We start from the raw sequence: 26,192 nt of genomic DNA on the forward strand, positions 1-26,192 counted from the left end.
CCATTTCGTATGACTCCCCCAGGTTCTGAGGCGGCTTCAATCTCTAAGTCATACCACAGCATTTAATCTTGTAGGCAAGACCATCCAATTTAGGAATAAAAAGAAAAAAATAGCTAGTAATAATAATAGAAAAATCTGACTGCAGCTAGAAAAAAGCTCCAAGCATCTATGCCTGGTGGGGTTAATCACAGTGCAGATCGTCCTGACCAGCATTGCACCTTCCTTTTCATTTCCCTTTCCCCAGCATCATCTCTGAAAGTACATCAAAAAAAGTGCAGCACGGTTGTTTGCTTGCCACGTGATCTGGCTATCTTTGATTTGCTTAACCATCTTTGACCTTTCCATCCCTCATGGCCGTGTCCAAATAGAATTTGCCCTGTGGAAAGCAATTGGCTCACACAGCCCCCTCCAACATTTCTAAGCCAGGATAAAGGCACTCTTATGGCCCTCCATGGGGTAATAACACATTAAAAACCCTCTTTTGGCATCTCATTTATTACATGAAATTGCATTGCACTGAAACATTAGAAGATCCAGCATCCACCAAGATAGGCTAATTTTAATGGTTAACTGAGGAACTGTTAAATTTTACTTCAGTGCTCCACTGTCATTATGGAATTAGTATTAATGGCCATGTACTGTGAGAGCTATAATGAGGCTGGCTGGAAGTGACAGTGCCAGGGAGCTGAAGCTCTATAAATATAAACTTAGCACATGTCATTAAAAAAAAAATATTGGGAAAAAGCCCTCAAGAGCCTCACTTTGTTGCCAAATTGTGCTTGTGTCCCTGGAACGTGAAGTCAAATAACTTTATTTTTCCCCCCCTGTCCTCCTCCCTCTGTCTCTCTTCTTCTCTCTAATTGCTTTTAATTAAGCCTGGATGAAATTAGCAGATAGAAAATCAACACTTGTAAAAACGTCTCATTAGATGGTGGGGCAGCTTCCTGAAAATTCGCAGTTTTTCACCACACTGGCCATAAAGCCTGTAGTGACACCGTGCCTGCCGGTACACCTGCCACAGCTGCTTGGGAAAGCAGGTGAACAAAGAGGCAAGTAGATACTAAATTCAAGACTTCTGGTGTTGCACTTTTGCCCCTCTTGGCTGTACATTGATCCTTTTTTTCCTGGATTTGCAAATTTGCAGCCACTCTGACAGTCTATTTTGTCGTTGCTCTGAAGCCTGTGTTTCCTCGGGTCTCTGCCTCGTATCAGCTTTTTGTTAACAATCAGCCTGAATTTGCTGCCGGCAGAAATGCCTATTGCCCTGCGGACATGGACAAGCCAAGGCTGTGTCCCTTGATTTGGTGGCACTTCCCACTGTCGCATACATGAAACCCGGACTCCCTTTGTTCTCTGCCAGCGCCATGCTTTGCGTCATTTGTTTTTGGCCCTTGACTTCATCTCTGCCTCCTTCCTGCTTGCTCCCCTCCCCCTTTCAAATACCTTCCTGACTCTATCCTTTGCTTCAAAGTATCTCAGTCCCCCAGTGAGTAGTGTGGCACTCTTTAAAGATGTAAGCTCCCCCTTTATCACTTGTTTTGGCTGTTTTCACTTTTCTGTCATGAGCATCTGATCCACCCACTTTAGCTTCCTAATCTCTGACAGCCATTTATGGCTCATTATCTCCTTGACAGTTGCATTTTTCACTCTGTCTTCTCTACGTGATCTTCCCAATCTTTTTCAAGCATTTGTTTTTAAAGTTATTTCAACTTTCTCTGTTTGTTTTCATGTGCTGAAGTCTCATGTCCTTACACCATCTTCAGGGCGATGCTTACCTTCATGGTCGTCCCTTCATTTGTGGATAATCTATGTCTCATCTGAAGTCCTGAAGAACCTCCCATCAGTCTGTCATACACCCGATAGCTGAGTAAGTGACCCTCTGGGCAGAAAACATCAGGTAAGAACGAGGTTTCCATGGTGAGTCCTGGTCATCTTTTGTCTTGAAGAACATCCTCTTGACAGCAGAGGATTTAAAATGGAGGCTTTTCCAGTACAAAGAGATGTCTTGGGGCTTTTTTGCTTTTCTCTCCAATTCCTTTCCCCAGGAAGATGCACGAACACAGTCCTTGTTACCATCGGTTAGTAATACCCACAGGGTATTATGATTAGCAAGGCTGTCCACTTTCTTTGCAGAATTTCATTTTATCTCTAGTCCTGCATGTTTTTTGTTACCTTAAACACAGGAGTTGTTTATCACTGACCTTGAATAGCAGCTCTTGCACCATAGTCCACTGTTCCTTCCTGCAACCTCACTTAAATTTCAGTTTTTTTCTTTGGCACTATTACAGTGCAAAAACCCACTCTGTATAATACGGAAACAATTCTTTTTTTAACACTCTTCCTTCTGCAAGGTGCAGCCCCTGAACTGGTCAGTTACCTGCGTGGGATGCCTATGTGATGCTTGCCCTTTCCTAACTGCCCCCTCTAACATTTATTATAACCACATCTGATACTGCTTTAAGCTATTCTTTTTCAACTGAAAACATGGGACAGTACTTCGCTCCAAAAGTTTTATCAAGTTCTCTTCTGTGTCTCCTCTTTATGGAAAGAAGGGATCTCTTCTGGGTGGATAATGTCTATAGTGCATCCTGGAAAAGATGTCCTGAGACAGAGCTTGCAGGAGATGCCCCTGCACATGCTTTAAAGCTGATTTTTAGAGATGTCCTTCAGTGCCCACATTTGCAAAGTTGTTGAAGGGAGGGCTGGGGAACTGGCAGCAAACCACTGCTCCAAGCGATGTACCCAAAACATGTTAAATGTTAGAGACCACTTCTGCATGAGCCACAAGAAATAAGTTATCTGAAGGAGTTTCCATTGCCAGGAACACAAAGTCAGGAAAACGAAGAAAAAGTGGTTTGTGTTGAAACCCCATCTCTAAAAAAGAAAACGATGCAAACACAGGTAACCCAATGGCTTCCAGTCTGACTTCAAACCCCAGGCTACGTCACATCACACATAATAAAAATGTACAGTGGGCCCACTGTATCCCCAGTCTTCCTTTTACTGCTGATGTATTAAAAGAAGCCCTTCTTCTTATCTTTGACATGCCTTGCCAGGTTTAGTTCCAAGTGGGTCTTGGCCTTCCTAGTTGCATCTCTGCACACCCTGACAACATTCCTGTATTCCTCCCGAGTGGCCAGTCCTTTTTTCCACATACTGTGAACCTCCCTCATCCATTTAAGTTTCTCTAGAAGCTCTTTGTTCATCCATGTGGGTCTCCTGGCTCCTTTGCCTGACTTCTTGGCAGAGTTACTGAATGTCTTCTTTGCCTCGGTCTTCAATGCTAAGGCTGGCCCTCAGGCATCTCAGCCCCAGTGAAGAGAGAACAAATTGGGACAAAGGAAGACTTACCATCAGTTGCGAAGGATCGGGTCAGAGATCACCTATGCAAACTGGACCCTCACAAATCCATGGGCCCCAATGGGATGCACCCACGAGTGCTGAGGGCGCTGGCGGATGTTCTTGCTGAGCCAATCTCCATCATCTTTGAAAGGTTGTCAAGGACAGGAGAGGTGCCCGAGGACTGGAGGAAAGCAAATGTCATTCCAGTCTTCAAAAGGGCAAGAGGGAGGACCTGGGCCAGTCAGCCTCACCTCCATCCCTGGAAAGGTGCTAGAGCAGTTCATCCTGGAGGTCATCTCCAGGCATGTAGAGGAAAAGAAGGTTATCAGAAATAGTCAACATGGATTCACCAAGGGAAGATCATGCTTGACCAACCTGATAGCCTTCTATGGTGGCGTGACTGGCTGGGTCAATGAAGGGAGAGCAGTGGATGTTGTCTATCTTGACTTCAGTAAGGCATTCGACACTCTCTCCAATAGCCTCCTCACAGGCAAGCTAAGGAGGTGTGGGTTGGGTGAGTGGACAGTGAGGTGGATAGAGAACTTGCTCAACAACACAACTCAGAGGGTCGTGATCAATGGAGCAGAGTCTGGATGGAGGCCTGACACTAATGGTGTTCCCCAGGGGTCTGCGCTGGATCCAGTCCTGTTTAATGTATTTATCAATTACCTGGATGATGGGATAGAGTGTAACCTCACCAAGTTTGCTGATGAGACCAAGCTAGGAGGAGTGGCTGATACACCAGCAGGCTGTGCTGCCATCCAGTGAGACCTGGACAGGCTGGAGAGCTGGGCCAAGGGGAACCTGATGAAATTCAACAAAAGCAAGTGCAATGTCCTGCACCTGGGGAGGAACAACTCCATGCACCAGTATAGTCTGGGGGCTGAACTGCTGGAAAATGGCTCTATTGAGAAGGACGTTGGAGTGCTGGTGGACAGCAAGCTGACCGTGAGCCAACGATGTGCCCTTGTGGCCAAGAAGGCCAACGGTATCCTGGGCTGCATTAAAAGGAGTGTGGCCAATAGGTCAAGAGAGGTTATCCTCCCCCTCTACTCTGCCCTAGTGAGACCACATTTGGAGTACTGTGTCCACTTTTGGGCCCCCCAGTTTAAGGAGGATGTGGAACTGCTTGAGCATGTCCAGTGGAGAGCTACGAAGATGATCAGGGGACTGGAGCATCTCCCTTATGAGGAAAGGCTGAGAGACCTGGCTTTTTTCATCCTGGAGAAGAGAAGACTGTGGCAGGGTCTCATCAATGTTTATAAATACGTGAGGGGTGGGTATCAAGAGGATCAGGCCAGATTCTTTCCAGTGGTGCCCAATGACAGGACAAGGGACAATGGGCTCAAGCTGGAACATGGGAGGTTCCACCTGAACATGAGGAAAAACTTATTTCCTGTAAGGGTGGCAGAGCAGTGGAACAGGCTGCCCAGGGAGGTTGTGGAGTCTCCTGCGCTGGGGACATTCAAAACCTCCCTGGATGCGTTCCTGTGCCCTTTGCACTGGGTGTATGTGCTCAAGCAGGGGGGATGCACAAGGTGATCTCCAGAGGTCCCTTCCAACCCCTGCCATTCTGTGATTCTATTGCACAGCTGGAAGCCCTGATACCCTATCTCTTTAACGGTACACCAAAATGCAGTGATTTACCATGCTGGGGATTTGTTTAGACCCAGGCAAGTTGCAGATAGTGGTTGATGTCTGGTCATCACAAGCTTCTGTATCTTCTTTCTGTTGGTACTCATGTTAGCATGGAGAGGCCACTCAGAAGCAAGGTCCCACTTTGTTAAGTATATTATGGACAAATACTTGGAGATAATACTGCTCTCATGAAGAGCCTGCAGCGTAAACAGAGAGGAGGGCTTACTGGGAGAAGAAAGGTGGAGTTGCGATCCCCGTTCTGTTGATAGCAAAAATCAACCTCATGTAGTTCACAAGGCGACAGTTGACCCTCCAGGAGGGGCAGTGACAAATCTCCCACGGCCTTTAGCGGCAGCAGGATTGTTTCCAAAGCAGTCTGCCCAGTTGCAGTTACTGTGTTTGTGGTAAGCCAAAGCATACATACATACATAAACACATAGTTCCTTCCCTTCCCCTCCTTCTCCCTCTAAAACTAATTTGAAAACCGAGCTTTAGGTCACAGGCATTTATTGTTTTTTTTTTTCCTATATATTCTCCCTTTAGTGTTCCTTGCTGTTAGAAGAATTTTTCTGAAATAGTAATATCTTGCTGCCATAATTTAAGCAGGCCTCTAAATTTCTGCAGGTGTTGCAAACGTTCAAACCAATCTCATGATAATAATTTATCTTAATAACCCGCTAACTTTCTGGGGTATTGATCTGGCATTGCATCCTCATGGGGCCTCTTGCATCCACACGTTTCTGCGGCAATTCTGTTGTCTCTTCAGTTTGTGTTGGCACACTTGCCTAAATGTGATGCTGTTAAAATTGACTTTATAAAAATTATTTGAATGTTGAAACCAAGAAAAAGAAGAAAAATATAATCCTACACCTCCAAGCCTCAAGCTTTCTCTTGGGAACATGAAGCAACTCAATTTGCCCAATTTTTACCTTTGGAAATTTTCCTATGGCTGTGGCCCTTACCCACCAACCTGTGATAATCACAATAGTAGATAAAACTGGGATATTTGCTTTTTATGTCCTCTTTTGTTCATTACAACTTCAGGACAGCTGGCTTATTGGAGTCCTTGGGAAATTCCTCCCCCTGCTTTTCTGGAGTGATTTCTTTTCCTGGTGCTCCCTGCCAGCAGCATGACCTAGTGTCCCAGTGAAGTTTCTCCCGTGCAATTTTTTCATACCAAAGGCAGGTAAGCGCTTTCCAAGGCAAAATAATCTGCCTGTGTTATTTCTGGAAAGTCCTATGTTTTCAAAAAATCAGAATTTTCTTTATAAGCCTATTGGGAATGGGTATATTTCAATAAAATATGTTCATTAAAATCACTTCAGAAAACTGTCGTGCTAGTGGATGCACTGCACCGTGTTTCTTCTGAAGGTAATGGCTATTATGTAACACCAAGCATTGCTCTAGCACTTCTCAGAATAACCTAGCCAGTCAAAAGGATGTGAGAAAGTTGTAGAAAAAAAGAGCTAGTCCCCTATTTGAGATTTTACTGAGCTGCTGGAAAACTTTTATCCATGTACAACCATAACACATTTTATGACAACACACTTCAAAGATTTAGCTTATTTACTGACAGGGTGACAACTCACCCAGAGGTAGGTTTATGAGAATTGGCTTAGTGTTGATAAACAGCAACAGTCTGAGCAAGGGACAGTGTTTGGGTCACAATTACTATTTTAGAGATGATCTTCTTTGCTCGTTAAGCTCTCCAAAATCAATTCAAATGGGGTCCAACCCTCCCAAATGCTTCCTGTGTGATTTACCAGGTTGGTTATGCAGCAATCAAGAATATCAGTTAGAATGAAGAAAAGTCCAGACCATTATGATCTAGAGTTCAATATCCACAGGAAAGGAAGAGAGACAGATATCTAGCTGATGTGCAAAAGAGTGCATGATTGCACGAGTGGCATGCATGCATGAACAAGTGGCAAAAGAAGGGCATGAAGGAAAGGCAGGATGTCTTTGGGGTGATGACTGCATCCTTAAGCATTGTGCTATAGAAAGATTGTGTGGGTCAGAAAGGAGCACAGTGGAAGTAAAAAGATACTTCCGTATGAATGAAATAAGACATTGACTGTTTTTGTGTAGCAATTAAGATAAGTGGGCCACTCCACATCATAGTGGAGTGGAAATGATGAAATTGTCTGCAGTGGGGAAATAAAGAAGCATAAATGTTTGATAAGTATTACTGAAGTAGGTGATGGAACAAAGACAGAGGGATAAATAAAAATGAAAGATCTGAGCTCCTAAAGCACACAAGAAATGGGAGCCCAGGCAGTGTGTTACTGGGGCCATGGGAGAGCTGAGCAGAGGAAGATAGTGACAAACGAGCCCCAGGCAAATCAGCAGCTGCCAAATAAAAGAGCAGCCTGGGAAATGGCTAATAGAGTACATACCGTGAGACTCCAGGGATCTCCTACCTGATGTCTGGCCTCACTGGTGTCAGGGGTTACTTTGCCTTCAGCGTCAACTGAGCCAGGACTCCTCCTCTGGTGGTGTGTGCCTGAAGCAGGTACTTTCTTGACCAAGTTGTTCATCCTCAGACATCTTGACTCAATAATCAAATCTGGAGGAAAACATCATGACTCTATCATTGGTTAGTGTATATTAGGTTGTACACTTCTTGTCTCCAAAGGACCTGTATCAATTCAGACCCGACAAAGGGTCTACATTGTTGGATCTGATGTACTTTGTGCAGAAGATGCCCTTACTAACAAAGGCATCAATAGAGATATGATTCAGTTAATATAATTGATCCACACTGGATCATCAGATAGTTATTGTAATGCTTCCACAGCTTTCTGTAGAACCAGAGAAGGCAGTTTCTAGCCTGAGGATCGATGTCTTTGTAATAAGGTTGATGTCTTTGGAGTTCGGAGGAACCTGCCTACTCAAAACTCCTGTTAGGAAAGGTTCCACAAGGCTTTCGCTGACATTACCGATTAAGTGTTTTGGCTTCTGTGTCAGGTTATTATAGCTTGTCCAAAATCAGGTGGTTAATGGAAGGTTCAGAAATAAAATGGGAGTATCTCTGTAAAGGCCATGAAGAACATATTTAATAATATTTTAAGTACTGTTTTTTTCTTACTGGTTCATAGTTTTTATTTTTAAATCGGCTTTTCCAACATGAAGTTCATTAAAACTTTGCAGGGTGTCTTGATTTCAGGTCAACAATGCCTTCTCCATTTCCCAAATGAATACCTAGAAGTGTTTTTGAAGAACTCAGAAGTTTCCTGTAACAAAGTAGAGGTTTTCTCAGGGACTTTACCCAGAATGGGTGAAGTCCAGATGAGCCTGTCAGTTGCTTTTAAGATGCTCTGAATTAGGCCCATCTTGCAGGTTACCTTCCAGTGCATCTCAACCTTGGTGATAATTTCTGGTCTGCATGGGCAATGCGTGCAAGAGCTTTCTTCCAAACTAAGCACATTTATCCAACTTGTTTCCTGTAGGTTTATTGAACACATGTCGCTTGGATCTCGTGCTTGGTTAGCATCGAGGGCCTCTGGTCTCTTCACTCCCCACTTCTCCAGCCATCAGCTTTGCCCCCTGCAGAGACTCGCTAATGCAAGCAGAAGGGCTCTTTAGAGAGGAGCTCTTTGGGGAGCTGCCGTTTCACCATTTGGCCTCTTCATTCTGCTACAGGTTTGCACACCAAGTATTTAAGGACTGGCTTTGGCTGAAAATGCAAGGCTTAAAAGTTAAAGAAAACTGAGAATGTGTCCAGTTTGCACCAGAGGGAGCCTCTGTATTTCATGTTTTTGGAAGACAGCATCCAATCAGCAGTACACATATGGCATAAGTGTTTGAAAAGTTCGTAGCCTGGAAAGCAGAGCCATGCCACTCTTGTTGAAGCTTGTGGCAAAGAGACCAGCACATCTGTGAGCAAAGTCCTTGGGCTGGGGGCTGTTCTCCCCTTTCCTTTCTTTTTTCTTCAGTTGTTTTTGGGGCTTTTTCCCTCCTTCACTGTAATTTTTTAAAGGAAGTAACAGCATTTCAGGAAGATGGTACAAACAGTGCAATCGAATTTATAGCATTTCTTCTATCTGCTTCTCATTAATATTGATTTTTTTATATTTCATCTCTGACAGCAAACATGAATCTTACAAAAAAAAGTTAAATCCCCTCTCCAGTTCCCAGCTTTTCATGAATGTGAGATAATGGGCTTTACACACTCCGAACAAAATACTTACTGCTTCTCTGCATGGTTAATTACAGTTTTTCTCTTTATTGCCTGGCACTTCTAAACAGTTGCTGCAAATTTTCTCACCGAATTCTGCAACTGAGAAAATAATTTCTTGAGAGAGAATTGTATTCACTAAGCTAAATCATTACATGCTGCTCATTTTTCTAGACTTCAAGTCTTGTGTAATGCTGGGGCATTATAACGCACTCTTGTGATTAATAAGATTGTGGTTTCCTGAGAAATGAGCTAGAGAAAAGTTCCAAATGGTAAATTCTTTCTTGATGCCAGAAGGTGATTTTATTATTATTATTACCACTCCCACTTAGTTCAGACTAAGAAGTTAATTCCCCACCAGGTTAAGGCAGCTGGCCTAAAATGGTAAAGACAGATATGAAAGCATTTGGCTTTTTGTTTTTCCCCCATCTGATATCTGCAGAACTGGAGCAGTTTGAAGCACAAAGGAAACACCTTTTTCTCCACCAGCATGTGTGACAAAAGCTCTCCTGAAAGCTGAAAGCTGCTGTTCCTGCCTAGCAGACCATAGCCTTGGGCGGCACAAGGACCGTGTCCACGTGTAGCCACTTTGGACCCCACACCAGGTAAACTGGCTTTGCTCATCATGTGCACCGTGACCTCCTCTAGCCTACGTCAGAAAAATTATGTGATCTGCCTTATTTAAACTTGTGTGTGCCTTCTCTTAACCCCTAGTATGTTTTTTAAAGAATGGAGATTTGGGGAGGAAGGGGAAAATCTGTTAGATGGGAAACACTGGGCTTATCAGCCTCTTTTTCCCCACACCAGGGCAGATGCATGTATGTCTGGAGAAGTACAGTGAGTCTGAGATCATAGTTCTCCAGGAAATAAGGCCCAAAGGATTGAAACGGAAACTCACTTTTATTGACTCTTAAAGGCTCTTCTTTGTGTTCCTAGAGGCAACTTGCTTGTCACAGGCAAAACAAAATAAGGACCAGGCCACCATCAACAAGTAAGCCAGTCCTCTTTTCACTCCAGAAAAATCCTCTACCTGCCCAAATTAGCCAAATTGAGAAAGGTCAACCCCTCTTCACAGGTCATCTTATGTCCATAAACCAGGGTGTCCTCCAGGGATGCTCTGTGCCCCCTCTCCGCTTGAGGGCTGGGGGTGAGGAGGTGCACACTGCACAAAGCAGAATAAAAAATAAATAAATCCCCTTTGAGAGCTGATCCACTGCTTACAGCTGTAACTTTTCTTCTAATACTGAAAAACGCATTTAAGTGCCATTCAAGCATCCACACACAGCCCAGCAACCATACTTGCGTTTTCTCACCACATTTCAGGCTGATTTAGCATTGGGTACATTGGAAATCCCCAAAAGTAAGAAATGGGAGTAAGGAGGACAGGAAGAGAGATGAGGAAACTGCAAGGAGCAGGTGGCCAGAGAAGGCTGGAACAATGGGATCAACACCTTTTTGGTTGCTGGGTGTTTGAAAGGGGTTGGAAATGGAGTGTGAATTTATCAATAGCTGTCAGGAAGCATTGCCCATGTTTGCTGCTTTACTCATGGCTCAGTACTTAAAATGGAAAGATTGATTGGTTTCAGAGCACACCATAATCAGTACAGCACATTTGGATTAATATTGCAGCTTTCCACTTAATTAGAGGTGACTTGGTTGTTTAGTGTTTCAAATCAGTAAAATGATCATTAATTTCCTAAGGAGGGTAGTATCACCTCATTTCCTGGTCTTTGCTTATGCATATGCATCCTTATTTCTGCATTTGCTTACGCTGTTTGCTTTCGTAAATATGCTTTAGTGTTTTTGCAGGCTAAGACTGAGTAGAATTTGTCTTTGAGCGGAGCTTGACATAAAAGCTTAATCTGCTGCCTAAACACTTATTTTTCTTATTTCTCACAGGGATGTATAGGGAGAACAGAGTAATTGCATGGAGCATGGTCATGGTACTCAAGCGGTCAGCGGGAGGGGCTGCAGGCTGGCTTTCAGCAGCACCTTTGCAAGTGTCTGCAGAGCCTCTGGCACTCACACCAACTGCAGCGCTATGGAAACAACACCTTGAAAACCAGGCTAACCCTTACTTATGGCTTCCTTTGTACCATGATGTTTTAATGCCACTATAAAATCATAAATTAAGCCCTACAGCCATGTGATTGATGAGCACATGCCTCGTGCCCTGAGTGGCCCTGGTACTCCCAGGGCCATGAGGTGAGCAAAGGGGGTTTCACAGCCCTCGCAATTAGCTGTCTCTCCAGCACACACCACGGGTGCCCAAAGGGGATTTGTGCCCACTAAGGCAATTGTCTGTCCCTGCAGGGAGATGCGCTAATGAATTAATTACGCAGGACTGAAGTACGTGGTAGGAATGAGGAGCAGAGGACGCTGCTGTCACAGGTACTTTCAGGGTTAGGGGCAGCCTTAGGTGCCCTAAACTAGAGCCTTCACAAATTTTAGGTTTCTAACCACATGAAATCCAGAATCAAGACAACACAGTGTCTCTGACCCTCCCAACTGCACACTGGTGATACTGGGTCCTTCCCAAGTGTTGTTTGCTTTTAAAGATGCGTGTGTCACAGAAAGGGGCAGACCTGTCTCTTGTAGATATAGAAACCAAGAAGCCTGGGTTCACATGGAGGAAGAGTGAGATCCAGCTTATGTAGGCTTCACTGAGGCCACGTACGGCCACGGTCATGCTTTCTGCCATCCCACCTAATCAGGTTATCGTCTACCCTGTGGGAGTGAGGGGACAGGGAGAACTACCTCTGTCTTGCAGAGCTGAAACTGGAGGACCGGGTGTCACAGGGTGTAGATGCCTGAGCAGAGCTTTGTTACCACACTAAGATTGAGGTGCCTAAAAATTCAGCCTGGAGGCACCCACATCACCATATGGATGAGCCTGTAGGTCCTGTCCTTTCACAGTTACTGGCAACCAGTTGGTCCCAATGTGGCTGGTGATCATCTTGCCCAGGTGCCAAGGTGGACATGGCTTTGCCCTGCTGGAATTAGGGGAGCATTTGTGGAGATACTGTCTGCAAAAGAACAACTGATGAATGGACCCAGGGAGGCGTGCAAAGATAAATGAGCTCCAAAACCCTTGGCTTTGTCCGCTCTTCTAGTCTTTAATAACACCTCAGACGAGGTTAATGTGCATCAAATGCCACCAGCAGCAACCCAAGGATGCTGAGACAGCCTATCGCATAGGCTTTTAGCACACCTCGTTGCAGTTTTTTTCCTGTCACAAGACTATTTAAGCTTAGTGCCTGGAATTAGCTGCCAATCTGCTGCCTGAAGAAGCAGTTCAAAATAGGACTTTTGGTTCGTGATCAAAGGAGCCTTTTTTTCTATATAGGTGTATATATATGTATTTTTAAACTAAATACAGCCTTACCTTCTCCCAGCAGCTGGGTCTGTCCAGCTGTCCCCTGGCTGTGAGCGCTCACACTCACAGGGTCTCCCCCAGTGTCACCAAACCCCCACAAAGGCGTATTTCCTCCAAAGAGAATTTAAAAAGAGCAATAGGAGCCTATCTGGGGGCACTCAGCCAGCACAAAATGCTTAAGCAAGCAGCCTGAGCTGCCTGCTGACTTCTGCCTTTAGTTTCACAGCCGAAGCTTCCAGTCCTCCCCAAATTATACCCGTGTCTGCGAGAAGACATGGAAAGGGAAAAGGGAAAGTAGGAAAGAAAAAGGACAAAAAGCTCTTGGCCATTTTGGACTGTTTTTAATTGCTGACATGTCAAAATTGGAAACACTCCAATTACCTCTCAGCAGCACAGTGGAGATACCGAGTGGCTCCTGCTGGTATTTAAATATGCATCAGGGAGGTGTGGATCTAATTAGGGGCTTTCTGATTGTGATGATGTTGTCCTGAGAAGCAGCAGTCTCTCTTGGAGACCAGAACAATCTTTGAGGTACGCAGATGCTTGCCAACAGAAAGGGGCTGCCATCATTCCTTGAGAAGAAAGAGATCAAATTAGACCATCCCTCATTTCAAAATGGGATTCCTTCACCCGCAGATTACCAGGACCGAGCCTGAAAGCGCTGAGCAGTGAAGATGGGCGATGATGAGACGATTGCAACTTCCAAACGTTTCTTTCATCATAATGTCTTGATAATCCTGTGAAGCTGTGAAAGCTTTATTTTCCTGACTAATTTGGACTTCAAACCAGCCTTTTATAAAAGTTCTTTTTTTTATACGATTGTCCTCTTTTTCATCCCTTCTTCTCCTCTATCTTCCCCTCTATAATCTCTCTCCTTGTCTGTATTATCCACCAGCATGTTATATTTCCCCCACCATGCACTGCCTGCAAGGAAACAGAGGAGAGAGCACAGGTCTTTTCAAGGGCAGGGGTTGCCAGGCATTGCCCACTGGCAGGACCAGACCTCTCCAGCTGTCCCTCCAGAGACCATCACGAGCAGGTTCTACAGTTCCCAGGACACAGCTACTGCCAAGGATTGAGGAAATCCTACAAAGTCAAATGAAATTCAAATTTGCATTCTCCCCAACCCTGTAGGTCTCCTTGCCTTCCCCAAACTATAAGACCTAAACTGCCAGTGATGAAAGCAAGGCGTAAAAACACCACAAAATTCCCTCCGGAGTGTGGCAGGTGAGCCTGTACTGAGCTTTCTTCTCGTGATCTTTTTGATCCCAGTGGTTTTGGTAAGAATTAAGTCACCTAAATTCCCTAGCGGTTTTATTTGCATGTATTGATTCCTAGAGAGTCAGGAATTTTAAACTGAAGTGATTGATCAGCACAGCATTCGCTCTGATCAGTGTGGCACCTTTAAATGAATACAGACATCTGGCACTTCATTAGAGATGACTTGGTTATTCTGCAGAGCATTTCATGTCAGGACAAGTACCCAATGCAGCTGTTCAGCTCACTGGAAGGGGAAACATGGTCAAAGGGTGGTTCTGGTTTGCCCCTAGATGTATGAAAGCAGATGGAGAGAGAGCAACAGAAATTTGGAAGGGGAACATTAGACCAGCACTGCTGAACCTCACTACTTTAACTGAGAGACAGCGAAAATTTAATTACTTTCTGCGTGGGTTACTTGTGTGCGCAGCAGCAAGATGGAGCACTGCAGCCCTGCTTTGTGCTGCAGTGAATATTCAAGCGTCCACAGTGGAACAGCCTCCCTGACAGCAGGGGATGCAGCTCGGCCCTCAAAACCCTGTAGGACGTACCGGAGGCCCTTAGGCAGGAGAGAAGAGTGGGATTGAGAAGGGTCCTGGACCACAGCCTTCGTGCTATGGTCCGTTAGTGGGGTAATTGCCAAGCGGACCTCTGCCTAATTTGTCATGGTGAATGGCTGTAAAAGAAGATGGTGTTTTTCAATAAAACAACAATTTCTTTGACCCATAGTGAAATAACTTTTTAAAGTGAAAAAAACCCTAAAAAAATAAAGGTAGGATGCCCATTTATTTATTTGCACTTGGTCTATTTGATAGGATTTATGAATGTTCTATTTCCTCATCTTTGTGCTTTAAGCTTTATTTATATTGGGGGAATTGGGCTTATTCCTTATATTCTTTATTCCCCCAATAAAAATAATGATGATGAGCTGCATCCCAACATATAGCTTGAGACCATGAGAGATCCCCCAGCACCCTGAAGCATGGTAGTCCCTGGGGCAGAGGGTTGTGAGGGACCTCGGGGCTGCCATCACTCTCCGAGAGAGGGACCATGTTCCCCATCCATCCTGGCACAGGCACCTGGTGGTCCCCACTTCCAGAGGAGCTTCCGGGGCACTGGTGTCCCCCATTTTGGGGGTTTGCCTGAGGTGATGGGAGGAAAGGCCGGGTCCAAGGCCAGCGCCCAGGTCTGCTGGTGCTCGGTCCTGCTTGATTCAGGATTGAGCAGCTGCCTGACAAATGCCAGCAGAGTAACAGCTCCCAAGCCACCACAAAGGGCTGGGGGGCAGGAAATGAGGGACCCACGTGCGCTGAGGAGCCAGTTGTTTGATAAATTACCAGGCAAATTAAAACAATTAGACTACACTTCCTATCAGCTGCTTTCAGTAATGAAGTTTGACGCTAATGAAACCAGCCACTCAATTTCCACCCAACCCCCATCCTCGAAAAGCTGCAGGAAAGCACCAAGAGAGAACCAGGGTCCAAACTGACTCCATGCACAACTTCATCCCACGGCGCCAAATTCCCTGCTCATCGTTTGGGGGGGATTTTTAAACATTTTTTTAAACACGCATGTTTTTTCGTGGCGCTCCCCACCTCACCGTTGTGCAAGTCAGACACAGCAAAAAAAGGAGCACATTCTCCCTGTCTGTTGGGAATTTGGGAAAACTGGGAGGAACATAGGCACGTGTCTGGTGCATTGGGGTTGGGAGACGTCCTGCAAAGCTGCATAGTGTGGCACTGTAGAGGTTTGCAGATGTGTTTCCTCCACAGTGTGTCCCTTCTTAAGCCTGTCTGGCTGCTTCTGTGTTCCTGGCAAAAATTGAAAGATTAACTGAAGATTTATGAGATTAAAAAAAAAATAAATGCAAAGGGTGTCGAGCTGGGCAGTAAATAAACCAGCAACTCCTGTAATTGCTCCTGAGAGTTGGCACACGTATGCAGGGACGTGAAAACCTCCCTGCACTGCTCCTTGCACACCTTTACCCTTCAAGGTCAAGTATTCCTTGCTGGCTGTATGAAATACTCAGAGACACACACACGAGAAAGGTATAGAAGCTGTCAGCTTTCACAAGTGATACAATTTTTGCCCTAACAGCAGAGGTAAAAGGGGTTCCAATATCATGTTCCTCATGAATAAGGAGTTGCTCGCTGCCCTGGGTCAGTAATTTTCGGTTCACTTCCTAAAGTACCCAAGTCTTCCACGTGCTCTTCTGTTCCATCAACTGAAATTCTCCCCCCTGTTGCCCCCTAAAGCAGCAAAATCTGATCAACGGATGGGTTTGGTGGATGCCTGTGTTCTCTGATGTGCTGGGCTCCTGCAGCTCATGTCCCAGAGGGAGACAAGAGGAAGTTTAGCTGCAGGTGGAAGCTCGTGTGAACCAAGAGTACCCAAAGCAAAGCCAGGCAGATGTTCCTGGGCTGGGGGTGATGCACAGGACATTGGCTCTGCTGTGTAACCTCAGATCACCTGAGGCTGCCTGTGGATGGAGTCATGATGTAGTGAGTGGCCTGGGTCAAGTTAGCACAAACCAAGCAAAAGTTAAGTAACAAACTGCCTGGAAGGAGTTCCCTTCAGCATCTGTGAAACAAAGCATTTGGGATTTCTCTGCAGAATGTAATGAAAGTTTCCTAATGAAACTGTTCAATTTTGGATAGTTTGGATAATATTGTTTTTAATTCTAAAGATATATTTAAATGCGTTCAGTGTGAGACTGGGAAACCACAGGGGAGGGGGAGGCAGGAGCAGGAAGGGCAGCCAGGAATGCTGTGGGGTCATCAGGCCTGTCTTTGGGAGGAGAAAGCCGTCCCATCGCCCTTGTGGAATAATCTCCTACAGTGGCATCACCACAATGGCTCCCCTGCACATGTCAGGGTGGGTTAAGTAAGTGGCAGATGGTCTCTAACACAGGCTAGAGACAAGAGGATTTTTTCAATACACCTTTTTTTTTTTTTAAATCTCCTCTTAAGCAGAGCCACTGAAAGAAAGCTGTAATTATTTTAATCTGTTTTTTCCCCTTCCTACTCTGCAAATGCACTTGGCTTTCCAAGTTCTCAGAGGCAGTTTCATGGAAAAAAACCCATGCTTTTTAAAATATTTATTTTAGATACATTCCTAACAAGGTACTTGCCATGGAACAGGGGTTTGGGGGTTTTATTCTTTTTTCTTATGAAGATAAAAATACCACCACATGCCATTATGGGTCAGTGAGCTTTGGCGTATAATTACAAAGCAAACTCTCGGCTCTGCACAGCCCTGTCTGCCCTTGGCCTCATACAGCAGCCACCTAGACTGAAATCCACATCCATCAGTCCTACCTCCCTCCTCCCTCGCACCTTCAATGATGGGGGTTCTGCCACCTCCCTGTAATTAGAGACCAAGCCATACGGCCAGGCAGCAGGGACAAGGCACAAGGTGCCCTTGGGGATGGGAAGGTGAGACTTACTTTGGGGTCTGCACCAAAGCCATGCCAGAAAACACTTCCCGTGTGGTTGGGTTGTTTTTTTTTTTTAATTTTATTTTATTTGTCCCTTGTGTCAAGTCAAACCTTTCAGTCCCATCCTACTGTGGTTCCCATTTATTAAAACCTGGAAGAGGGTTTCTTCAGGGCTCCTGCCCTTCAGGGTTCATACCCTTTCCAGAGCAAAGGGATGTTTGTGGAGGAGCCCAAGATCTCTCAGCCCTAAGGGATGCACTTGCAGCCTGTGCTGCCAGAGGGGTTTCCAGAAAATTTTTCCAGCTGCTGTCAGGTAATGTCAGAATTAAAAAAATACCTCCGAACCCACGTATTGGCTGGGAGAGCTCATGCTCCACAGGTGCAAGCAGTTGCCCCAAACAAGGTAGCACCTGGCAAGGCAGGGGGAGGCCAAATGGCCACGGCTGAGAGAAATTTAGCACCAGCCTGCATTGCACCTCTAGCAGCCTTAAAAGGCCCATGGGGTTAGGTTGAAGAATACTCCACTGCAGTAGAAGCATAGTTGGGTGTGTGGAATTTTTTGTTGTTTTTGGTTTGGGGTTTATTTTTTGGGGGGGGGAGTGGCTGTGTCATTTCCCCCCTCCCCCCAGCAAGATGCTTTGGGGAGGATGTGAACCTGAACCTGGGGGCATATCTCTGCCTTGCTGTGTTAGACCAGGAGCTGGTGTGGAAGCCCCATTTAGGATGGGAGCTGTAATGATATATCATCTTCTACCAGCCCCAGGTAAGTGGTGCCTGCTGCTTCTTAGTGGGTTATGAGTGTTAAAACTACTTTAATCAAATACATAGAAAGTGCCTGTGTGTGCAGAGTCTCTGCAGCTTTGCATGTCTGTAGATGTATGTTAGATTTCTAGTGAAGTGTCTAAAGTAGAGGGCACCAAAACCCATTCCTTAGAAAACTTGGTTTCTCTAAGAACATCTCTTGAATTTGCCTCTTTTCCTGAAGATGGGGGAAGAGAGGAAACAACAGGAGTTGATCTGTCTGTGATTTGAGGGTTTGAGGGTGAGAAAGTTGTGGTTCTGGACACATAAGCTGTATATTTATTAATTCACCTGGGCATCAGATGCAAAGATTCGCTGCTTTCTAGCAAAGTTGTTGGCTTGTGGTTGCGGGAAGCAGGAGGAACAGAAGTAGGTAAGAGGGGATCCTGTGGGGTAGCTATGGTTGAGGCCTGTTTGTATGTGAGCTCATGCAGACTGATGTGGGGAAGAGGTGCTTGCAGAAGCCCTGCATGACTGATAGGCAAACCAGTGATAGTCTCTGCAGCCAGCTCTTCTCCCAGCATGGTCCAGAGCAATCTGGCCTGTCCAGAGGTCCAAAATTGGGCTTGGTGTAGTTAGAGGCTGTCTGCCCTGCCTCTCATCTGTAAGCAATTTTTGCACTGCATTGATGGTGTTCTTATAAAAGTACCTGCCGAACATTTTCTGTAGTTTCCTGAAGAGAAGCTGATTTTAATGGCGTGACCTTCAGCTGTAGGGACTATGGTAAAGGCAAAACACAAGCGCTTCTCCCTCCCCAATAACTTTCTGCTTGCCCCAGTGAAGGGCAGCAGCAGTGACCAGTTGTGTTGCTGCAGCCCTGATGGCACTACAAACCTGGCCAGAAATTGTTACCATGTTTCAAACACTTAATAAACTCTGCCCTTGCCATATCACCTTACCAAAGGGTGGCTTGTCACAGTCATAAAGCAGAAGCTGCTCCAGATGGAGTCCAGCCCAAAGGCTGCTATGGGACAGGCAGACCCTGCAAAGACCAGATAAAATGCTTGGTTACATCTTTAAACCCCTGTGCACCATGGGAATGAAAAATGCCTGCTAGCCAAGGTGCTCTGCAGTTTTATGTCAATTGCTAACTAATTATATAAAGTGGGTTTTTTTGCATTGCTTCCTGTCACTTATGCTTGTGTTTTATATCCAAGGGCATGTGGCAGACCTCTGCTTGACAGACTGCAGCTCTTGCACGGTGCAGTTACTGTGACAGGTCCGAAGGTTCACATCTATGCTGCAATTTTCAGACACTGTGCTTGTTTCTATGACTTAATTTTGGTTTTCTTTCTTCCCGTTGTGTCTCCTATCATGCTTTCTACCTAGAACATGCCTCACTCCAAGGAAGAAACAAGGCATTTTCAAATCATCCTCCCCCAAAAGCAATGATGAATTTGGCCCAAGGTCTGGATGCCCAACCAAATGAGAAGCAGGCAAATTCAACCTGAACAAAGCAGGCACATCCTCTCGCAAGGCAGATCAAGCCAGAGGTGCTGATTACGCCATAGAAGCAGTGAGGACAAGAGCTTAGCAAGATTTAAGGTAAATGCCTTCAATATTTTTATCACCTTGACCATAGTGCTTGCCAGCTTTTTGAGATAGTGTCCTTGTGTTCTCCCTTGTTTTCTGCACCCACTGAGTTGGGGTGCAACTCAGCCCCCTCCCTTAGAGGGGTCCAGCCCTGGGCAAATGTGTGCATTGAAGTCACTTTGGCCAGGTTTGGTGCTGGTGTTTGCTGCTCCCCTCTTTGCTCTACTGTGTTGAGGCTTATGTGGAGGTTGAGGGAGTGACGTAGGCCTTGGTGTTGCTCTCAGTCTGGTCACTGGTAGTGGTGCCTATCAAGCCTGTCCTATGGAAAGGCGCTGTGTATGCAGCTTGCCCAGCACTGTCCATATTTGTTCAGTAATGGGGCTGCAAATCCCTGCATCTGTCTGCTTTCCACAGTCTTGCATGCCTTTTCATGGCTATCAAGGACAGCTCATGCATAGGCTGTCTCTAATAATGTCTTTGAGTGATTCATCTAACAGTTATGATACTTTTTCAACAATCTTTGTTTAAGTTTTTTGGGACTAAGAGGTGCTCCTGGTCCCTCTTATGTTTCCTGAAGATTTCATGTACTTGAAATATGCGAACTTACAGGGAGGACATAAAGGCAGTATCAGGTAAATCAGAACATTTTGATGTGAGGTGGTGCAGCTTCACTGAGAGCAGCAGGCTTATGTCTGAGCTGACTGTAGACAGCAAGTATTAGGTTGTGTCAAGGGAGTGTCTGCAAGATAGGCTTTTTCTTTATTTTCATGCTGGCTCAAGCAAGTCACCTGCCCACTCACTTCCACCCCCTGCCCCAGAGGCTCAGGTTCAAGATGAGAAAGAGAGGATCATGGGAGCCCAGCATAACTGAAGCAGCACAGCATTTGCACATGGCTTTGGGACATAATCTCACCCAAACAGGCCTTTGGGGATAGGGGGCTTGAGCAAGTGGGTCTGCTCTGTAGCACCTCTGGACCAAAACTGGCATTTGCTGCTTTCAACCCCTTCCTAACTCTCCTTGGGTGGTGCTGAAAGCTTCTGCTTTCCTGTGATGCTACTGTCTTTTTGGACACTTTTGTAAGTCCATGAGTCCAGAACTTAAGTAGCTGCTTGCGCTGTTAAGCCAAATACAAGTTGGTGAAGGGCATAAAGCTTCCAAAATTTTGGGTGTAGTTTTGGGGCTAGTGGTGGTAGAGAAGCAGCAGAGCTCCACAGCAGCTGTGTGGGAAGGGCGCAGGAGGTCTCCCTATTTTGGGCAGGCTGGAGTCACACATGGCTCAGGTTATATTTCCACACCTGGTATCTATCTCTAAGTCTCCCTTTCCCAAGGGTTCAGCAATGCAAGTTGGAGCTTTAGCAAAAATTTCAATTATGGCATTGCCCTTGCTTGACAGAAGAGGTCAGCCATTGTGGGGTGTGTCTAGCAGGTAGTCTACACCAGCAGAGAAATTGCTGGTGAGCTGGGTACTTCCTTTGTAGGCAAGGAAGTAAAGATTTGTCTCAGTCCTATTTTCTCCAACACCAGGAGGCACTTTCATTGCTCACAGCTCCAAATCTCTTTTTTGCTATTAGCTAGTAAAAAGCACTCTCCTTTTTCTTGGGATCACAGTGCTTGGGCTGCCATGTGATCTCCAAGACTTGATTGACATCTCTGCTGTCAATTTTCTGCTGTCCCCCCTCCCTCCCAAGTACACAGGGAGGTGTCTGCCTCCCACTCAAATTCTCCAGCCTCCTGATGGATCTTTGGCCTGAATTTTGGGTGAGGGCTGCTGTTTTGGAGCCCATGGCTCTGTGATGGGATTAGTGACTAGCTGGCTTGAGCTCAAGGACTGCTGTGGTGTCCGCCAACCTATATAATTTTTTTGCTGTCCCCGAGTTTAACTGTATATTAAATAACACAGCCTGGGGCAGGGGGGAAGCATTCCAGGGCCTCCCCTTTGCAGCAGGAGAATAAACAAGTGTGCAGCTTTGCCAGACAATTTTCTATATTGCAAGTTTTCTCATACTCGCTCTGCATGATGGGGTAAAACCAGAGGGGATTGCAGCCTTTTAAAAATTATTTTGTTTTTAAATTATACTCTTACATTTGTCAGTAGGTTTGACTGGAAACAAAACAAACAGAAGGTTTTTTAAATTTTTTATCAAGGTTTTTAAAACTTTCTGTCTTTAGATCATGGTACAAATCAACTTAACCACGCAGAGGCAGACACTGATCTTGTTTCCATAGACATAAAGCAACAAAACCACTATGCTTAGTAGCTTTATTCAGCTCAAATACCCACTGTTTAAGTCTTGGTGCAGGGACCGTCAGCTGGGAACTGGAGTTAATCTGCTGGTCCAGCTTCAGCCAGAGCAGTGTGCTTTCAGGGAAGGCTGTGGTGAGACAGGCAGCAGCAGCAGCAGGGAGCAGCACTGGGTAATTAAAAGATGGGTTTTGTGGTTTGAGGCGGGGTGGAGGGTTTGCTCCTGCAACAACCACCCCATCCTGCCCCCTGCATGACTAGATGTGATTGGTGAAGCACCAGGATCATAGGGACTGATTTTTTTTTTTTTTTTTTTTTCCTCTGGGCTGATGGCGGGCTGAGCAAGTTTCTTCCAGGTAGGCAGCCTGGTAGGAGGGTTGCTGCACTCTGCAGCTTATATATGCATCTGGCAGTGGAATGGCTGGACTGTGTCATGATTGGTCAAGTCTTGGTGTCTAGGCAGCAAGGACCAAGTGCACTGCATGGCCTAGCAAGAGTGGTTCCACAGGTGTGTGTGTGCACACACTCAGTCTTCGGTGTCTGCTGAATACTAGGTGCAAGGCCTTCACCATGGTGGCTGGCCAATGTTGTTGTCTGATGGCATGTGTGCCTGAGAGGCCAGGCAGCGGTGTGGGGATGGGTGATGTGGGGTTGCTGTTACGTCAGTTACCTTTTGATCATGGGGAATATGCTGACTGAGCTGCTTCGGCAAAAGTCCTGTGCCTCCCCACTCTCAGCCAAGGGGCCTCTTAGGCTGCTTCCAAAAGCCTCTTGGCCTTGTTATCCCCCTGCACAGCATGTGGAACTGGGATGCCTTGTACTTGGCTCTGTCACCTTGCCCAGACACTGGTGCAGGGTGCCTTGTGCAAGGTGAGTGCCTGCCAGTACTAACCATGCCACTTCTTTTTTTGCAGCAGCAGGTGCTTCCTTGCAGGAATGAAATGGAGCAGCTCTTGGCCACAGCAAGAGATTGTTCTCCCTGTTCCAGTTGGGCCTGTGATGGGCAGGCATCAATTCAGTGGTAAGTCTTTGTTGCTGATTTGTTGCTACATACTCTATTGGATGCGGGGGGGACATTACCACCAAGGATGAGGAAAAGGCTGAGGTACTTAATGCTGTCTTTGCCTCAGTCTTCAACAGTCAGACCATTTAAACCCAGGGTATTCAGCACCCTGAGCTGGAAGGCAGGGATGGAGAGCAGAATAAGCCCCCCATAATCCAGGAAGAAGCAGTTTACAGATGCTCACAAGTCTATGGAGCTAGATGGGATCCACCTGAGCATACTGAGGGAGCTACCAGAGGAGCTCACCAAGCCACTCTCCATCATTTTTCAGCAGTCCTGGTTAAGAGGGACAGTCCCAGATGACTGGAGGCTTGCCAGTGTGACGCTCATCTACAAGAAGGGCCAGAAGGAGGATCTGGGGTACTGCAGGCCAATCAGCCTGACCTTGGTACTGGGGGAAGGTTATGGAGCGGTACATCTTGAATGAGCTCACCAAGCATGTGTAGGACAACCAGAGCATTGGGCCCAGCCAGCACGGGTTCATGAAAGGCAGGTCCTGTCTGACCAACCTGATCATCTTCTATGACCAGTGACCTGCCTAGTGGATGAGGGAAAGACTGTGGATGTTGTCTACCTGGACTTCAGCAAAGCCTTTGACACTGTCTCCCACAGTGTTCTCCTAGAGGAGCTGGCGGCTCATGGCTTAGACAGGTGTACTCTTTGCTGAGTAAAATCTGGCTGGATGGCCAAGCCCAGAGAGCTGTGGTAAACAGAGCTGAATCCAGTTGGTGGTCAGTCACAAGCGGTGTTCCTCAGGGCTCAGTTTTGGGGCCAGTCTTGTTTAATATCTTTATCAGTGATCTGGATGAGAGTATTGAGTGCACCCTCACAAGTTTTGCAGCTGACACCAATTTGGGTGGGAGTTTCAATCTGCTGGAGGTAGGAAGGCTGTGCAGAGGGACCTGGACAGGCTGGATCGATGGGCTGAGGCCAACTGTATGAGGTTTAACAAGGCTCAGCGCTGGCTCCTGCACTTGGGTCACAACAACCCCATGCAACTCTACAGGCTTGGGGAAGAGTGGCTGGAAAAGGACCTGGGGGTGTTGGTTGACAGCAGCTGAACATGAGCCAGCAGTGTGCCCAGGTGGCCAAGAAGGCCAACAGCATCCTGGCTTGTATCAGGAATAGCGTGGCCAGCAGGAGTAGGGAAGTGATTGTGCCCCTGTAGTCAGCACTAGTGAGGCCACACCCTGAATATTGTGTTCAGTTTTGGGCCCCTCACTGCAAGAGAAACATCGAGTTGCTGGAGCGTGTCCAGAGAAGGGCAACAAAGCTGGTGAAGGGTCTGGAGCACAAGTCTTACGAGGAGTGGCTGAGGGAACTGGGATTGTTTAGACTGGAGAAGAGGCTGGGGGGAGACTGTATTACTCTCTACAACTACCTGAAAGGAGGTTGCAGCGAGGTGGGTGTTGTTCTCTTCTCCCAAGTTACTAGTGATAGAATGAAAGGAAACAGCCTCAAGTTGCACCAGGGGAGGTTTAGGTTGGATATTTGGAAAAATTTCTTTACTGAAAGAGTAGTCAGGCATTGGAACAGGCTGCCCAGAGAGGTGGTGGAGTCACCATCCCTGCAGGTGTTTTTAAAAAAGAAAAAAAGTGTAGATGTGGCACTTCAGGGCATGGTTTAGGAGGCATAGTGGTGTTGGGCTGTTGGTTGGACTTGATGATCTTAGAGGCCTTTTCCAACCTTTATGATGTAATGATTTCTGCAAGTGTTTTGTGAAGAGGCTGCTGAAACACAGCAGCAGTGCCTTCCATCCATTCCCTTTTGTCAAATAACTGCCTGTAAGGTGGTTTGTTTCTTCCCCACTCCACCATGACTGTGGAATTGCTGTACACCCCAGCTCTCTCCTCTGGAGTAGTGGTACATGAATCTTTAACTATTTGTACGTTGCTTTTGCTTTCTGTCACTACCTTGGAACTCTGCGCGGTGCTGTTTTTCTTCCCACGCTATTATTTATGTCTGTGTGTGGATGGAAAGGATTCATTGGAAGCATCAGTTCATCCAGCAGAAGGGATGAGTGACCACCAGCCCATGTGCAAGAAGGAAAACCTTCTTTTTAATTTTGTTTTTGGAGTGTGGTTCTTCTGTGTGTTATTTCTGGGCAATGAAAGCTGCATTTTCTGGAAATCATGTTCAAGTAATAATGAAAGATAAACCGCATTTGGCATCTAATGCACTGTCTAACTTTGAAGTTTCATTAGCTCCATCCCAGGCTTTGCAGAGGGACCAGGCAGACAGAGGAGGCAGCACATGTGAGCCCCAGGACTTCAGGGCCAGCCTGCCACAGGAGGATTGTGGCAGGGTCTGGGGCTCTTGCCTCCCAACAGGGGAGCATGAATGAGTCCTTCAAACCTGCAGGGCAAAGTTGGGATTCAGAGGGCAAAGCTGGGATTTTGGTTGCTGATTTGTTTTTTTTTTTTTCTGTAAAAGGTGGTTGCATAGGATGTGACACCTTTCATATTTTTCCATTTATTGGAAATTGCTAATAAAAGGTAATGAATATGTCCTTTCTGAAAGGACACGTTGTTTCCATTGCAGTTCACTGCAGTACTGGAGAATCAGATGGGAAAACCGTCAGAAGGGGGATGTACACTTGTGTGCATGGGTGTGTGTGCATACCTGTGCATGCATAATATGAGCCTCTGCATGTGTGTCTGTGCGCGTGTCTGCGTATGTGCTCGTGTGTGTGTGTTGAGGTGCCTGCAGGCATGTATGTGTCTCTGCACGTGTATGCACTTGTGTCTCTTGCATGCATATGCATGCGTGCCTGCATGTGTATGAATGCACATGTTTGTACATGAGCATCTGTGTTCACGTGTGGGTGCATGTGCACATTTGCATGCATATGCAGGCATGAGCGTGCGTCTGTGCACGGGCAGGTGCGAGTATGCATGTGCATCAGCATGTAAGCGTGTGTGTTTCCATGTGTGGGTGTGTACATGCTGGCGCACATGTGCATCTATATGTGTGCAAGTCTGTGGGCATTTCTGCACATGTTTGCATGAGTGTGTGCACATACATGTGTATATGCCTGCATGTGCGCACAGACATATGCAGGCAGGTGTGTGGGTGTTCGCGTGTGGGTGCAGGGGCGTTCACTGGCGTGCATGTGTTGGTGTGTGCTGGTGTGTGTGCTTGCGTGTGTGGGTGTGTGCTGGTGTGCATGAGTGCATCTGCATGTATATTCATGTGTGCGTCCATGGGCATGTGTTAATGCGTCCATCCGCATATGTTGTGTGCATGTGCGTATGCATGCCTGTGTGGGTGCGTGCATGTGTGTGTGCCTGCATGCGTGAGCAGATGTGTGCATGTGTGTGTGCCTG

The 26,192-nt window shown here is 46.2% G+C and overlaps 1 protein-coding gene across 1 annotated transcript in view; it reads left to right on the forward strand.

The window, feature by feature from the left end:
- Nucleotides 1-26,192, forward strand: part of KIF16B (kinesin family member 16B) — a 220,564-nt gene that overhangs the window by 185,838 nt on the left and 8,534 nt on the right. Inside the window, exons 32-36 of the mRNA XM_064446734.1 lie at nt 1,764-1,867; nt 8,430-9,762; nt 19,357-19,572; nt 22,718-22,824; nt 23,138-26,171. The gene's annotated coding sequence lies outside the window, so the exon portion shown is untranslated. The remainder of the gene's footprint in view (nt 1-1,763; nt 1,868-8,429; nt 9,763-19,356; nt 19,573-22,717; nt 22,825-23,137; nt 26,172-26,192) is intronic.

This window comes from Phalacrocorax carbo, chromosome 3, assembly GCF_963921805.1.
Source record: "Phalacrocorax carbo chromosome 3, bPhaCar2.1, whole genome shotgun sequence".
Taxonomy (NCBI): Eukaryota; Metazoa; Chordata; class Aves; order Suliformes; family Phalacrocoracidae; genus Phalacrocorax; species Phalacrocorax carbo.